Source organism: Bos mutus, chromosome 24 (assembly GCF_027580195.1).
Source record: "Bos mutus isolate GX-2022 chromosome 24, NWIPB_WYAK_1.1, whole genome shotgun sequence".
NCBI classification, from domain to species: domain Eukaryota; kingdom Metazoa; phylum Chordata; class Mammalia; order Artiodactyla; family Bovidae; genus Bos; species Bos mutus.
In genome coordinates, this window is record NC_091640.1 from 7,099,119 (window position 1) to 7,115,368 (window position 16,250).

Consider the following 16,250-nt stretch of genomic DNA (forward strand, 5'->3'; position numbering starts at 1 on the left):
AGACAGCATATTAAAAGCAGAGACATTACTTTGCCAACAAAGGTCCGTCTAGTCAAGGCTATGGTTTTTCCGGTGGTCGTGTATGGATGTGAGAGTTGGACTATAAAGAAAGCTGAGCACCGAAGAATTGATGCTTTTGAACTGTGGTATTGGAGAAGATTCTTGAGAGTCCCTTGGACTGCAAGGAGATCCAACCAGTCCATCCTCAAGGAGACCAGTCCTGGGTGTTCATTGGAAGGACTGATGCTGAAGCTGAAACTCCAGTACTTGGGCCACCTCATGCGAAGAGTTGACTCCTTTGAAAAGACACTGATGCTGGGAAAGATTGAGGGTAGGAGGAGAAGGGGACGACAGAGGATGAGATGGTTGGATAGCATCACCGACTTGATGGACATGAGTTTCGGTAAACTCCGGGAGTTGGTGATGGACAAGGAGGCCTGGCGTGCTGCGGTTCATGGGGTCGCAAAGAGTCTGACATGACTGAGCGACTGAACTGAACTGAACTGAACTCCCTGCTCAAGGATCTTTCAGTCGAGTGGGTAAAGCAGACATACAAGCGGACGATCGGCTGTAACATCGTGTGTTAAATCAGGTGCTGAGAAAGCACAGAATACGATGGGGACACCCAAGGCGTGCTCCTGACCAATCTTGAGAATGAGGACAGGTTAACGCAGAGCCGGCAAAGAGGGTGGTTTGATGTTTGGGGCAGCGTGGTCCAAACAGTAAAGAGAGCTCAACCGAAAGCTGTAAACGTTTGCTCATCCTGACAGGTCGGGACATTTGACAGAAGTGAAGTTTAGGGACTTCCCTGGCGGTCCAGGGGCTGAGACTCTGTGCTCCCGATGCTGGGGGCCCAGCCTCGATCCCTGGGCAAGGGAACCGGATCCCACACGCCACCACTGAGACCCTGCACAGCCAAATAAATACATGTGAGAAGAAAAAGAAGCAAAGTTTGGAGTTTCTGTGGGTGACAGCGGGAGTCACCAAAAAGGAGTTCAAAAGGATGCGAAAAGAGACTCAACAAAAGGAGATGATGTATAAAAATGATCAGGACACAATCCCCTGGGTTCAAGATGTTCATCACCTCCTGGGCAAGACAGATAAACACATCATTACAGCACAATTAGCTGTGTTCTAAACACAGTGCAGACAAAGGGTTGGGGCCCAGAGGAGGAAACCATTAGCACTGCCTGAGGGAGAAGAAAGAAAGGCTTCACGTGGGAGAGAGTTGAGCAAAGTGACCGATGGGTGGGTGGCAGCCAGTCCTGGCAGATGAGGTAGACCCTCCTGGGCAGCTGGGACCAAGACAGGCACCTCCAATGCCAAATTGCATTAGCCAAATGTTTTGCCATTGTCTCTACATTATCCTGTTAGTGATAATGAGTGTTAGATGGTAATTCACAGCCCTCTTTTCAAGGAGGCTGAATGTTTACAGAGCACTCTCTACCTGGTGCATTCCAGAAACAAAAGGAGCTTTCAAAAGACACTCTCAGAAGTATCTGCAGTACCAGGACACTCTGCTCATTTCTGGAGGCTGTGTTTGTGCAATAACCACAGAATCAGAAGCAAGAAGGGCTGGTGTGGGCACAGTTGGACCCGCCTGGTGCGTGTGTGTGTGTGTGTGTATGTGAGTGCTCAGTTGTGTCCGACTCTTTGCAACCCCCTGTACTGTAACCCTCCAGGCTCTTCTGTCCATGGGATTCTCCAGACAAGAATACTGCAGTGGGTTGCCATTTCCTCCTCCAGGAAGGACTCTTTCTGACCCAGGGATCCAGCCCACATCGCCTGTGTCTCCTGCATGGGCAGGCGGGTTCTTGACCACGAGAGCCACCTGGGAAGCCTGGACTCAGAATCCAAGTGTCTGGGTCATGGGGTTAGAAAAGAAGACTCCTCCTTGTCTCGAGCAGCAGCAGCTTTTGCACAGCCTTCAGCTGGAAAGAAAGCTACCCTTCCCGTGTCCTTACCATCTTACAAGGGCATCGCAGGAGCACAGAACATCACGGGACACAGGCTTCTGTTTTTCCCTTAACACAGCTCAGCATCAATCCATGGAGAAAGGGAAGCAGACAGCCTGACACCTCCTTTGCTGACAGAAATACAAGCCAGGTGGGGTCAGCTTTACTGGTTTGGTGGGGTTTAACTTACGCCTGGTGGGAGCCGTGGAAATAGTGAAATGGAAACTACACAAATGGGTTGAAAATAAAGGGCTGGGCAGGAATCTATCAGGGAAACACAAACAAAAGATGTAGAAATAAAAGAGGTTCATAAAAGATTAACAGGCAATTTAATGTTTTAAATAGTCAGAGGACAATTTAGTAATGATAAAAAGCCATGACAAGGATATTATAGTGATGAATCTTTAGTTACTAAATAACAATGTAGTACATACATATGTATATTTAGAATATATACATCTCTTAGAATCTCTTAGAATGTAGACGGATAATTTGGTGAAACTGCAATCACTGTAGAGTAGATCTTTTTATTGTTTTTGTTGTTGGCTATGGGCTTCCCAGGTGGCGCTAGTGGTAAAGAACCCGCCTGCCGATGCAGAAGACCTAAAAGACACAGGTTCAAGCCCTGGGTTGGGAAGATCCCCTGGAGCGGGGCATGGCAACCCACTGCAGTATTCTTGCCTGGAGGATCCCAAGGACTGAGGGGTCTGGCAGATTACAGTCCAGTGTCAAAAAGAGTCGGACAGGACTGAAGCAATTTAGCACACACACACATTATTGGGTATAGCTGCTTTACAGTATCACTTTCTGCTGTACAATGAAATAAATCAGCTGTATGTGTACATATATCCCCTCCCTCTTGGACGGTCCTCCCACCCCACCCTCATCCCACCCCTCTGGGTCATCACGGAGCACCGAGCTGAGCTCCCTTCATGAGACAGCAACTCCCCACTAGCCCTCTGTCTCACACATGGTGTGTCTTTCAATCCCAGCCTCCCAGTACATCCCCCACTTCCTCCCACAACATCCACACGTTTGTTCTCTATCCCTGCCCTGTAAATAGATTCATCAGTTCGGACAATATAAAATGCTTACAGGAAAACACAGGCAGAACACTCTTTGACATAAATCACAGCAAGATCTTTTTTGACCCACCTTCTAGAGTCCTGAAAATAAAACAAAAATATGGGCCTAATTAAATTTAAAAGCTTTTGCACAAAAAAAAAAAAAACAAAACATAAGTGAGACACAAAGACAACACTCAGACTGGGAGAAAGCATTTGCAAATGAAGCAACTGATAAGGGATTAATCTCCAAAATATATAAACAGCTCATGCAGCTCAATAAAAAAAAAAAAGCAACCTAATTGAAAAATGAGCAGTGGTTCTTGACCAAAGGCAGTTTTGTCTCCCATGGGATACTGGGCAGTGTCTGAAGACATCTGTGGTCATTGCAGCCAGGTAGGGGAGGGCCACGGGTACCTGCAGTGATCAGAACACCCCACAGCACAGAGTTAGTGGTGCAAAATGTCAGCCGTGCTGAGCGTGTATAATATGTAGGATGCATCTGATGGACAGGCCCAATGGGGGAGGGAGGAATATATATATATACACACACACACTATATGGAAAATATATTTTCTCTCTCACATCTATAAAACTGTTATAATGATGTTTAAGCTAGATAGCACATTTTGATTCATTTTTTAAACTTTTTATTTGTATTGGGGTATAATTCATTATATATATATGGTTTTACATATATATATATGAAAAGATTGAGGGCAGGAGGAGAAGCGGGTGACAGAGGCTGAGATGGTTGGGTGGCGTCCCTGACTCAGTGGACATGAGTTTGAGTAAACTCTGGGAGACAGGAAAGGACACGAAGCCTGGCATGTTGCAGTTCATGGACTAAACAACAACACAGGCGATTAACAAACAGTGCTGTGATGGTTTCAGGTGAACAGAGAAGGGACCCAGCTGTACATATACAGGTATCCATTCTCCCCCAATATTTATTTTTGATGTGCAAATTAGACTAATAAAAATTCTAAGCTGAGGTATTATTTGACAAAATCATAAGACATTTAAACTGTACAATGTGATCATTTGATATATTACATCAGACGTTGTGAAAGGAATAAACCCCATTCAGATCATTAATACATCCATCATCTCACACATTTCCCTATTTTATGCCTTGTTTAATTTTGAGGTTGAATTCATGTTTTATAAAATTCTTAAGAGTTAACATAAATATTTGAATACTCACTGAAATCAACTTGATGGATTTGAAATCAACTTAAGATTACAGTCAAATTTATTGCCAATCCAATGTTGGCACAGATCGGCTGAAAAAGTTTTTTAAATTTCTTGAATATTACCAAATTTGATCTCCCTAAGAAAGAAAAAAATGCTCATTTAGACTACTAAAATATAAAAGCCTGTGAGAGAACTGTGGAGCTGGGATCTGTCAGAAATGACAAAAAGAAGCCAGAGGAAGTACCAAAGGCAGGAGTCCCAGTGAGGGCGACCCCAGGAAGGAGGCAACCGTTACACAGGGGTGACGGTGTCACACACAGGGGTAATGATGTCACACACAGGGGTGATGGTGTCACACACAGGGGTGATGGTGTCACACACAGGGGTAACTGTCTCACACACAGGGGTGACGGTCCTACATACAGGGGTAATGGTGTCACACACAGGGGTGACGGTCTCACATACAGGGGTGATGGTGTCACACACAGGGGCAATGGTCTCACATACAGGGGTGACTGTGTCACATACAGGGGTGACGGTGTCACACACAGGGGTGACTGTCTCACACACAGGGATAACTGTCTCACATACAGGGTAACGATGTCACTTACAGGGGTAATGGTGTCACAAACAGGGGTGATGATGTCACACACAGGGGTAACTGTCTCACACACAGGGGTGACAGTCCTACATACAGGGGTAATGGTGTCACACACAGGGGTAACGGTCTCACATACAGGGGTGATGGTGTAACACACAGGGGTGATGGTGTCACACACAGGGGTGATGGTGTCACACACAGGGGTGACAGTGTCATGTACAGGGGTGACTGTGTCACGTACAGGGGTGACTGTCTCACACACAGGGGTGACTGTCTCACACATAGGGGTAACTGTCTCACATACAGGGGTGACTGTCTCACACACGGGGTGACTGTGTCACACACAGGGGCAATGGTCTCACATACAGAAGTGACTGTGTCTCACACAGGGGTAACTGTCTCCCATACAGGGATAACAGGGTCACATACAGGGGTAACAGTGTCACACAGGGGTAACGGTGTCACACACAGGGTAAACTGTCTCACACACAGGCGTAACAGTGTCACACTCAGGGGTAACGGTGTCACACACAGGGTTAACGGTGTCACACACAGGGGTAACTGCCGAAAGGTTACCTATTCTTCTCAGGACAAGACAGATGAGACCCCAGTGGCTGTTTCCCGGCCCTGAAGCTGCCACTGAACTTCACACTCAGCCAAGCCCTGCCAAAAAGCACCATGCCCACACCAGCTGGGCCGGGGACCTGAAGGGCTGGGCAGGAGAGAGGAGGCAGATTCCTGAGGCACTCCTGTTAAACAGGCCTCTTCCTCTTTTGAATGTTAAGTTTGAAGATTCTATCTCACCAAGCCAAAAATCAATAAAAATCTCTTAAGTCTTTGAGGAAACTGCCGATTCATTTTTATCTATCATTTACGTTAAAGTTCCAGTTAATAATATTTTTAGAAAAATAATTGCTGCTGCTAAAAAAAAAATTAAAACTTGAAAATAAAAAATAACAACTTGAAAATGACTGCGGTCCAACATGCAAATATGATCAATCCCTGGAATTCATGAGGAATACACGAGATCTTCAAGAATCTCCAAATTTATACGCATCCAAAAATATTTATCTGGGCTGCTGTTCTTCCTCCCAAGTTCCAAGTCCCTGGCAGCATTTCCTGGACATATATTTTCTTTCTCAGTGGACAGTGTTCTTAAAAAAGAGAGAGAGATGTTGGGTAGAGAAGCAGTGAGCCAGGCTGGCGGGGGGTGCATGTGGGGGGCTTCTGAGCTTGCTTGCAGCTCTGGGCAGCTCCACACACGTGGTGGAACCACCCGATGCAGTTATCACACACATCACCCCCAAGTTATCACCCGCATCACTTCCTATACATGCATCCAATTTACTCGCTAACAGCTGAAGTCACAAATGTCAAGTTTAAGAATGCCAAGGGTCTACGCAGCTTCAGTCCATGAAGGGCATACATCAGAAGCCAACTACAGACCAGGATGATCCCTTCAGTGGAGGTCAGGACCCCCAGGGAAGGATGCTGGTGGAAACACTCAGTGAGGTGAACCTGAGGGGAAAGAAGGGAGGCAGGCAGGGAAGCTGCGGAGCGTAAGGTCTGTACGCGACACCGGAGGACACACCCAAGAAGGGGGATGGGCCGAGCGGAGCTGCGGGTCCAGGAAGTGCGGGGATGTCACAAACTGGGCTGAGTGGTCCAACCCAAGTCAAGAGCTGCATTCCAGTCCCAACCCTGAATCCCAGAGTCATTGTGAAAGGTTGTTGCTGAACGAAAAGACGCCGGGATTCTTGGCCTCCGGAGGAGAAGAATTCAATCTGGGGCCAGAGACGAGGCTTGATCGCTCAGAGCTTTTGTGTAATAAAATTTTATTAAAGTATAAAGGAGATAGAGAAAGCTTCTGACGTAGGCATCAGAAGAGGGCAGAAAGAGTACTCCCTGCTAGTCTTCAGCTGGATGTTATATCCAGCTGTCTGTTAATGAAAGAAAGGAATGTCTTAAAACTCAGAATGGCACCAGGCCCCTCACCCAGAAGATGCATTTTGGGATAATCTTGGCACCCTGGCCATAAAATGATTAACTTGAATCTTGTAGAAGGGCAGATTACCATACAAATAGTTTCACTTACATAGATTGGGGGAACAATATCTGTGTATAACATTCTGGTTTGTCAAGTCCGTTCTGAGCCATTAGGCGGAACCAACTTGAAGACAGAGTTTGGCGTAAATGCATAGCACATTAGCATAGCTTAAGACAAACATTTCCGTAAGAAAAATGCATTGGTTAATTCAAGGTTTGAGAATAGTTAACTTCAGGTGAAACCAGGTGTCATTATGGCAACACAGTATTTTAAGAGAAACCTCCTTTTAAATTTGTATAAAGAAGGAAAAAATATCGCTAGTTTGTTTCCTCCTGCCGCTTAAGAAAGATAAAAACGTCTGACAATTGCAGGCTATTTCCTCCGTTTGGAGACCCCTGGCCTTCCTGCCTGTTACCCTCTCATTCACAGATGTGATCAATATAAGAGGTGTTCACACTGGAGTAGGATGAGCCCTAATGCCGTGCCTAGTGTCCCTATAAAAACAGGGAAGAGTGGACAGAGACCTACAGAGAAGAGAAAGCCATGTGACAACAGAGCAGAAACCAGGGTGATGTGTCTCTGAGCCAAGGGACCCTGAGGACCGCCAGCCATGGGCAGACCCCAGGAGAGGGCCGTGGTCTCCTTCGGGGCCTCCAAAGAGAACCAACCCTGTTGACCCTTCCATTCTAGACTTCTAGCCTCCAGAACTGGGAGAAAACCAACCTTGCTGATTTTAAGACTCTCCGTGTGGGGCACTTTATGACAGCAGCCCCAGGAAACTAACCCATGGGGTGAATCGACTCAGTGCGAAGCTGCCCAGGCTTGCTGCTTCCTGACCGTGAATACGGACCGAGCTCCTAGTTTTCTCAGTTGACAGTCAAGGTTGTTCTCACTCACATGCATGTCATGATGCATCTTCCAGTCTGTGACTTATATGAGAGTGCAGATCTATTTTAGCTACCAAAATCAGTAACTAGAGGTGAAAAAAACTAGAGTCACCCAAACCCCACACTTTCATAGGCCAGACACGTTCTTCTGGGTCTATGTGTGAGACCTGCTCCCCAAACATACTTGAAATGCTAGGGAATCAGGGAGACGTCCAACAGCAGACGAGCAGAAGGAGAGGGATGGGTCCACTCACTGCCCAAGGGGTGGGGCTCCTCCAGACCCAGAGGTTCATGGACTTGGCCTGCATCCTCCCCACAAACCAGGAGGTGGATGCTGCGGACTGTGTGGGATGGCGGCACCCACAGTGGGACGTTCTGATGAAACCTTCCGACGCTCGGACCTTGCTCCAGGCTGACAAGGCAAGGCAGGGCTCAGAACCAGTAGTGAGGAGGCCAAGGCGGGACGTCATGGGCAGGAAGGGGTTTGGGCAGATGCTGACTGCAGCTGTGAGTGCATGAGCTGTGGGCGTGAGCCTCAGGATGTCAAGTCTAGAAGTTTATGGCTGTTTAGTTGCTCAGTCGTGTCCAGCTCTGCAAGTCCATGGACTGTAGCCCTCCAGGCTCCTCTGTCTGTGGGATTTTCCCGACACAAATACTGGAGTGGGTTGCCATTTCCTTCTTAAACAAAAGAAGGAGGGGTGTGTGTGTGTGCGTGTGTGTATAAGAGACAGAAGGAGAGAGGGGAGATGCAGAGGAAATATTAAGTATTTGAAAAGAGAAGAAATGAGCTTCCTTTTTGCAATAAAACCTAAACGTGTCAAGAGCTTAGCAGCCAGAGTAGGCTTTCCGTTCCCCAAATGCTAGGAGTCGATGCTTTTTTCTGTCTAGTTTGCCGTGTTTCTGTCTAGTTGCCTGTTGATCCAGCAACACCGCTGCTTCAGCCCAAACGCCCACGACCTCTGAAGAGTCCGGCTCGGGTCAGAAGTACACGATCCTGCCTCATTATCATTCAGGACCTTTTGAAGCAACGTCATTTTGTTCGGTTGGCCAAAAGGTTCGTTTGGGTTTTTCCGTAGGACGTCACATGAACACCCAAACGAATACTCTGGCCAACCCCATACAACTTTACACGCATCCACCTTTTTTGCGTAGCCGGATGGGCGGCTTCATTTCTGTTTCCCTAATCATCTCACTGAGAATGAATTCATATTGTCTACTTGATTTTTTTAAAATTAAGAAGCCTTGATTAAAATATTTCCATTAAAAACACACTGGCAAAGTTTCAAATTATTTCAAAACATTCCATTCTTTGCTTTTCAGTTCCCAGTGCTGTCCCATCACTCTTTATGGTTCCAACTTCAACAGCACATCAAATTCAGGCAGACGTGTCCACCAGCCAAACACAGAGGGAAGAGCCCTTTTAAGCACTGTTGTGTTGTTTTTGTCGTTGTTTAGTTGCTAAGCCGGGTCTGATTCTTGTGATCCCATGGATGGTAGCCCCTCAGGCTCCTCTGTCCATGGGAGTCTCCAGGCAAGAATACTGGAGTGGGTTGCCATTTCCCTCTCCAGGGGATCTTCCCAACCCAGGGATGGAACCCGGGTCTTATGCATAGACGGGCAGATTCTTTACCATTGAGCCACCTGGGAAGCCCTTCAGGTACTGTTGATCTGGGCCAAATACTAAAGAGCCCCCACTTTAATAAGCTGGTCATGGGCCAGGGGAGGAAAGATAACCAAAGAAACAGGAAAGCAGGGGAACTCGGCAGAGTGAGCAACAGCTCGCGTGAGAGGAGCGGGAAGTCCAACAACACAGAAAAGCATGACGACTGTTTCTCAGAAGCCTACCTTCGTAGGTCAGAAAGAGGAAAACAAGCATCCTATAGGCAGACATGTGGAATCTAGAAAAATGGTGTTGATGACCTTATTTACAAGCCAGAAACAGAGATACTGACATAGAGAACAAACCTGTGGACACCAAGCGGGAAAGAAACACAGGACGAGTTGGGAGACTGGGATGGACAAATACACACTATGGATACCATGTACAAAATAGAGAGCCAGCGAGGGCCTACTGCGGAGCGCAGGGAGCTCCACTCGGTGTTCTGTGGTGGCCTAAATGGGAAGGAAATCTAAAAAAGAGGGGCGTAAAAACAATAAGTTAGTCACTTAGTCGGATCTGACGTTTTGCGAACCCATAGACTGTAGCTTGCCAAACTCCTCTGTCCATGGGATTCTCCAGGCCTGTACTGGAGTGGGTTGCTATTTCCTTCTCCAAGGGATCTTCCCAACCCAGGAATCGAACCAGGCTCTCCTGCATTGCAGGCAGATTCTTTACCATCTGAGCCACCAGGGAAGCACTTATATACATATGTATGTATATATATATATAGCTGATTTACTTTGCTTCACAGTAGAAACTAACACAACACTGTAAAGCAACTATACACCAAGAAAAATTAATTGTAAAAAAAATGTAAAAAAAATATTTCAAGTTTACCTGAGATGAAGATTACCTTAGATGAAGATGAGTCGGACATGACTGAGCGACTTCACTTTCTTTTCTTTCTTTAGATGAAGATTAGGACTTTTTTTCCATTTATCTAATTAATAGAGAGCCATGAGGGATTTCATAAAATTGTGCTAAAGTATTATAAGGGGGGAAAGTAAGAAATTACAGTCTGTCTGGTGTAAGTTTTCCTAGATTCTAAGACTTATAACCAAGTTGGAATAAAACAAAAATTTTGACTTGCCCTTTGCTTGATTCAACACTCAAATAGACTTTATATTTACTACTTAAATAACCAGAGCACATGAATTTCAAAGACTATGTTAAAAGAAGAAAACAATATTTCTCCTCCAAATTAGAATATCTTTTGCTCTCTAAAAACCAATAGAATATATTTATTTATTGCTCACTACACTAATGACTAATTTCCATCTAGTTTTCAAAACTCTAAGGTTAATTGTCATAAATTGTCAAAGAAGCAAAAATTAAATATATTTAACATTCTCATGGGCTTCCCAGGTAGCTCATCTGGTAAAGAATCCACCTGCAATGCTGGAGAACCTCATTTGATTCCTGAGTCAGGAAGATACCCTGATGAAGGGATAGGCTACCCACTCCAGTATTCTCAGGCTTCCCTGGTAGCTCAGTCGATAAAGAATCTGTCTGCAATGCGGGAGACCTGGATTTGATCCCTGGCTTGGGAAGATCCCCTGGGGGAGGCCATGGCAACCCACTCCAGTGTTCTTGCCTGGAGAATCCCCATGGACACTTGAGGCCACAGTCCCTGGGGTCACAAAGAGTCAGATATGACTGAGCGATTAAGCACACAGGACACACAACACTCTCTTTACAAAGGACAGCAATATTGTTTTTAAGTTTATTTAAAATTGAATTTGCTGTGGTTGTGCTTTTTAATCCAAAAACCTGAGACTCTCATCTATTTGGAGCTTCTCAGGTGGCACACTGGTAAAGAATACAACTGCCAATGTAGGAGATGAGGGTTCAATCCCTGGGTCAGGAAGATCCCCTGGAGAAGGAAATGGCAATGCACTCTAGTATTCTTGCCTGGGAAATCCCATGGACAGAGGAGCCTGGCAGGCTACATCGGGTTGCAAAGAGTTGGACACAACTTATTGACTAAGCACATATCCTAAGACAGAAGACATTATCCTTTATGAACTGCTTGCTGTAGGGCTCCAGCATGGATCAAAGAGTTAAATGGTGTGGGCAAATAAGAAGAACAAAACAGAGTCTGTCCACCCTCTGATTTTAGGAGTGTCCAGACAACAGAAGACACAACAATGAGAAAGCATGTGTCTCTGCATCTGAACATTAAATTGCTACGTCTAAGTAATCAGTTCAGCTCAGTTGTGTCCAACTCTTTGCTACCCCATGGGCTGCAGCACCCCAGGCTTCCCTGTCCATCACCAACTCCCAGAGTTTACCCAAACTCATGTCCATCGAGTCGGTGATGCCATCCAACCGTCTCATCCTCTGTCATCCCTTTCTCCTCCTGCCTTCAATCTTTCCCAGCATCAGGGTCTTTTCCAAGGAGTCAGTTCTTCTCATCAGGTGGCCAAAATATTGGAGTTTTAGCTTTAGCATGAGTCCTTCCAAAGAATATTCAGGAATGATTTCTTTTAGGATTGACTAGTTTGATCTCCTTCAGTTCAAGGGACTCTCAAGAGTCTTCTACAACACCACAGTTCAAAAGCATCAATTCTTCTGCGCTCAGTTTTCTTTATACTTCAAGTCTCACATCCATACAATACTACTGGAAAAACTATAACCTTGAACAGACTGACCTTTTTTGGTAAAGTAATGTCTCTGCTTTTTAATATGCTGTCTAGGTTAATCATAGCTTTTCTTCCAAGGAGCAAGCGTATTTTAATTTCATGGCTGCATCACCATCTGCAGTGATTTTGGAGCCCAAGAAAATAGTCTGTCACTGTTTCCATTGTTTCCCCATCTGTTTGCCATGAAATGATGGGACCAGATGCCATGATCTTAATTTTTTGAATGTTGAGTTGTAAGCCAGCTTTTTCACTTTCCTCTTTCCCTTTCATGAAGAGGCTCTTAAGTTCCTCTTCACTTTCTGCCATAAGGGTGGTGTCATCTGCATATCTGAGGTTATTGATATTTCTCCCAGCAATCTTGATTCCAGCTTGTGCTTCTTCCAGCCCAGTGTTTCTCATGATGTACTCTGTATAGAAGTTAAATAAGCAGGGTGACAATATATTGCATTGACAAACTCCTTTCCCAATTTGGAACCAGTCTATTGTTCCATGTCCGATTCTGTTGATTCTTCACCTGCATATAGATATCTCAGGAGACAGGCAGGTGGTCTGGTATCACCATTGCTTGAAGAATTTTCCACAGTTTGTTGTGATCTACACAGTCAAAGATTTGAGCATAATCAATAAAGCAGAAGTAGATGTTTCTCTGGCATTCTCTTGCTTTTTTGATGATCCAACAGATGTTGGCAGTTTGATCTCTAGTTACTCTTTTCTAAATCCAGCTTGAACATCTGGAAGTTCACAGTTCACACACTGTTGAAGCCTGACTTGGAGAATTTTGAGCATTACTTTGCTAGTACGTGAGATGATTGCAATTATGCAGTCCGATGCTATAAAGAGCAATATTGCATAGGAATCTGGAATGTTAGGTCCAAGAATCAAGGTAAATTGGAAGTGGTCAAATAGGAGATGGCTAGCGGGAACATTGACATTTTAGAATCAGTGAACTAAAATGGACTGGAATGGGTGAATTTAATTCAGATGACCATTATATCGACTACTGTGGGCAAGAATCCCTTAGAAGAAATGGAGTAGCCCTCATACTCAACAACACAGTCTGAAATGCAGTACTTGGGTGCATCTCAAAAATGACAGAATGATCTCTGTTTGTTTCCAAGGCAAACCATTCAATATCACGGTAATCCAAGTCTATGCCCTGACCAGTAATGCTGAAGAAGCTGAAGTTGAATGGTTCTATGAAGACCTACAAGACTTTCTAGAACTAATACCCCCAAAAAAATGTCCTTTTCATTATAGGGGACTGGAATGAAAAAGTAGGAAGTCAAGTAATATCCAGAGTAAAAGGCAAATTTGGCCTTGGAGTACAAAATGAAGCAGGGCAAAGGCTAACAGAGTTTTGCCAAGAGAATGCACTGGTCATAGCAAACACCCTCTTCCAACAATACAAGAGAAGACTCTACACATGGACCTCACCAGTTGGTCAATACCAAAATCAGATTGATTATATTCTTTGCAGCCAAAGATGGAGAAGCTCTATACAGATAGCTAAAACAAGGCCAGAGCTGACTATGGCTCAGATCATGAACTCCTTATTGCCAAATTCAGACTTAAATTGAAGAAAGTATGGAAAACCACTAGACCATTCAGGTATGACCTAAATCCAATCCCTTACAATTATACAGTGGAAGTGACAAATAGATTCAAGGGATTAGATCTCAAAGACAGAGTACCTGAAGAACTATAGACCTATAGACAGAGGTTTGTGACATTGTAAGGAGGCAGTAATCAAGACCATCCCCAAGAAAATGAAATGCAAAAAGGCAAAAGGATTGTCTGAGGAGGCCTTACAAATAGCTGAGAAAAAAAGAGAAGCTAAAGGCAAAGTTGAAAAGGAAAGATATAGCCATTTGAATACAGAGTTTCAAAGAATAGCAAGGAGAGATAAGAAAGCCTTCCTCAGTGACCAATGCAAAGAAATAGAGGAAAACAATAGAATGGGGAAGACTAGAGATCTCTTCAAGAAGATTAGAGATACCAAGGGAACATTTAAGGCAAAGATGGGCACAATAAAGGACAGAAATGGTATGGACCTAACACAAGCAGAAGATGTTAAGAAGAGGTGGCAAGACTACGCAGAACAACTATTCAAAAAAGATCTTCACGACCCAGATAACCACGATGGTGTGATCACTCACCTAGAGTCAGACATCCCAGAATGCGAAGTCAAGCGGGCCTTAGAAAGCATCACTACGAACAAAGCTAGTGGAGATGATGGAATTCAGTTGAGCTATTTCAAATCCTAAAAGATGATGCTGTGAAAGTGCTGTACTCAATATGCCAGCAAATTTGGAAAACTCAGCAGTGGCCACAGGACTGAGAAAGGTCAGTTTTCATTCCAATCCCAAAGAAAGGAAATGTCAAACAATGTTCAAACCACCACACAATTGCACTCATCTCACACACTAGCAAAGTAACATCTAAGTAATAAAGAAACATTAAAACAAGCCCAAGGACATCATCTGATGGGGAAACTCTGCCCATCAGTTGTCTGGAGCAGTATAATACAGGACTTACTGTTTTCCAGCCTGTAAGTGCAAATGTAATTAGACTTGTTCCAGGAATTGGTTTACCTTTTCCTCTTGTGCTGTGTTTTCTCTTAAACTTGTTCCTTTTTAATATGATCCATGGATCGCATTAAATTGCAAATTTAAATTGAACAAACAGCTACAAAGGTGTTCAAAGTGGGAGGGAGGTATGGAATGTTGCTTGTTTCACCAGATAAAGTTAAAACTTTTTTTTTATCATTGCCTCTCTGATGCCTCAGATGGTAAAGAATCTGCTTGCAATGTAGGTGACACTGGTTCTAAACCAGGGTCAGAAAGATCCGCTGGAGAAGGGAATGGCTACCCATCCAGTATTCTTGCCTGGAGAATCCCAGGAACAGAGGAGTCTCGAGAGCTACAATCCATGGAGTTGCAAAGAGTCAGACACAGCTGAGTGACTGACACTTTCACTTCCTGAATCCTGGAGAATATCATTGTAAGTTACTATCTCCATACCAAAATACTAGCCCCTTTCTTACTTTCTCTGTTTTCAAGCAGATATTTCTATTTGCCTGATGTAAGAACACTGACTAAGCAAAATTATAGAATATTTATAAATGGTTAAAATAAAAATTACCCTCAGAGCCCAAGCATAAAACTGTTTTCATTCTTCATATCTTTCCATCTTCTTTCCCACAATTACTGTTAAGCATAAGATAAAGGCAAGTTTATATTCTGCCTTTTTCACTTAAAATCATAATATTTTCACAAATGCCCACAGCTATAATTTCTACGTGTTGTCTAATAGTGACTTCTCCCTGTACTGCTGCTGCTGCTGCTGCTAAGTCGCTTCAGTCGTGTCCGACTCTGTGCGACCCCGTAGACGGCAGCCCATCAGGCTCCCCTGTCCCTGGGATTCTCCAGGCAAGAACACTGGAGTGGGTTGCCATTTCCTTCTCCAATTCTCTCTGTACTAGATACTGACTATTTTAGATGGGACTGCAGTTAATAGCTTCATGTTTGTAGAACAGGAATACTTAGTCAGAGGTTGATGACTCTTTGGCAGGGCTGGCATCAGTTATCCTGTGTGGCGGGGAGGGGAATTTCCAGCACACACACTTTAATGTCTGTTCAAAGATAAACAGAGGCATACTTAAAATGCTAACAGTTGGGGCTTCCCTGGTGGTCCAGTGGATAAAACTCTGCCTTCCAATGCAGAGGGTGAAGGTTCAATCTCTGGTCAGAGAGCTAAGATCCACCAGCTTCCAGGCCAAAAAACCAAAACATAAAACAGAAGCAATATTGTAACAAATTCAGTAAAGACTTTTAAAATGGTTCACATCTCTTAAAAAAAAAAAAAAGAAAGAAAGAAAGTTAAGAGTTTATTGAGCAAAAATGAATTCCAGTTGGGCAGCACCAAACTGGAAGTGGCTAAGAACTGGGAGAGACTTAGAGAAAGTGAGAGAAAGTTAGGGCATTATGGACCAGCTTAGTTGGGTGTTCGTGATCGGTTGTCCTTAGATTTCGATTTCATAACCTTGAGGCATTGACAGGCTTACCTTTTCTGGTTTGGTTCCTAACTCCTCAAGGGCATGAGTGCCCCTGGATCTACTGACCTCTTTGGATAAGTGGTTTTATATGTCCTTTCCATTCTTAAATTCTGCTTCCCTCCAGCACAAGAAAAAACCCCAAG

General features: G+C 44.3%; 1 protein-coding gene across 8 annotated transcripts in view; it reads right to left on the reverse strand.

Annotated features, from left to right (window-relative positions):
- Positions 1 to 16,250, reverse strand: part of SOCS6 (suppressor of cytokine signaling 6) — a 119,603-nt gene that overhangs the window by 37,618 nt on the left and 65,735 nt on the right. Inside the window, exon 5 of one of the 8 annotated variants that reach the window (XR_011462524.1) lies at positions 3,103 to 3,121. The exons of 6 other annotated variants lie outside the window; for them this stretch is intronic. The gene's annotated coding sequence lies outside the window, so the exon portion shown is untranslated. Of the gene's footprint in view, positions 1 to 3,102; positions 3,122 to 3,249; positions 3,437 to 16,250 lie in introns of those variants that run through there. One more of the 8 variants, XR_011462521.1, reaches the window with a different exon arrangement.